Here is a 1,331-nt window from a genome sequence, read left to right as displayed (position 1 = left end):
CGCAGCCCCCTGCCTCAAAAGAGCTGCCTAGTCAAATAAACCGCAGTGGAGGGTGGATTGGAACCGGTGGGGCAGGTGTCATCTCCTCCCCCAGGTTTGTCCCGCCACCCATCCCACCCCCACTGGAATTACATTCTCAGCACCCTCAACTCTTTGTCTCATAGACTCCTGAGAAGCAGTGTGTGTGTGTATATGAGAGAGAGAGAGAGAGAGTCAGTCAGACAGACAGAGACAGAGACAGGCAGAGAGACTGAACCAGTAACGCTCAAGACAGCCTAGTGTGGGCTCCCGGTCCCAATTCCAGCCTTCCTTCTTGCTGGCTTACCCCCAAATAATTCACTTTCCCTCTCTGCGCCTTGATTTTCCCCTGAATCTGGAGCTCCTTCTGCCGGGACTTTAAAGCTTGGCCTCCATCCCGTTGCTCCAGTCGGCTCCAGTCCGCCCTGCCCCCCCCCCCAAATCCTGACACAAGACCAGGAAGATGGCACTTCCCTGCTCACCAGTCTCAGGCACAAGGAGGGAGAGGAACCGAGGATGAAGGGTTAGGGGAATGGGGGTGGGGGGGAGGTGGGCAGGTTCATTGCCACTTTTCCTAAATTGTCACATTCTCAAGTCCCTCAGGGTGGGGACAGGGAGCTGTCAGGCTCCTGAATGTGGATTATACGGGGGGGGGGGGGGACAGGGGAGCTGAACCCAGCTCCCCTTTCCTTTCTCTGGTTCTCCCCTTAGTTCTGTATGGACCAGGTGCAGATTCCAGAGCCAGGGTGTTCTGAGCAGGTCCAGGTGGTGAAGGGGGGGGGTCGGGGGAGAGGGGAAGGGATGCAGGGCTAGGCGGGAGCCAACGGGGTGTGAGGCAGGGCAGCTGCACTTCTGAGAAACAGCTCGGCATCTCCGCAGCCCGCAGCCTCCCCCCCTGCCTGCGGCTTCACAGCTCGCTCCCGCCGCCCACGCCGCCCGGGGCCTCTCCGGGGGTCGGCAGCCCCGACGGAGCGGGTGAGGCCGCTGATGGGGGGGAGGGAGGGAGGAAGCCCCAGTCCCGGGGAGGGGGCAGTGGAGTGGAACCCACGGGGGGGGGCAGGATGGAAAGCAGAGGACGGCGTTTGTCGCGTGACACCCCGGGGGGTCCCGTGCCCCGCGCCCCGCCCCCCGACGGCCTCCTCCTCGCCCTGATCCCACCGCCGCCGGAGCGGGATCCAGAAGTGAAACCGCGGGGGTCACAGCCCAACGCCACCGCTGCGCGCCGCCCCGCCCTTCCGGGCACTGCAGCCCAGCCGGAGCTCCCGGGGCTCGGCCCAGAGGAAACGAGGGCGGGGCCGGGGAAGCGCCCCACG

Source organism: Dipodomys ordii, unplaced genomic scaffold (genome assembly GCF_000151885.1).
Source record: "Dipodomys ordii isolate 6190 unplaced genomic scaffold, Dord_2.0 Scaffold7, whole genome shotgun sequence".
Classification (NCBI taxonomy): domain Eukaryota; kingdom Metazoa; phylum Chordata; class Mammalia; order Rodentia; family Heteromyidae; genus Dipodomys; species Dipodomys ordii.
The sequence above is the reverse complement of the archived record's forward strand: the minus strand, read 5'-3'. Positions refer to the sequence as shown.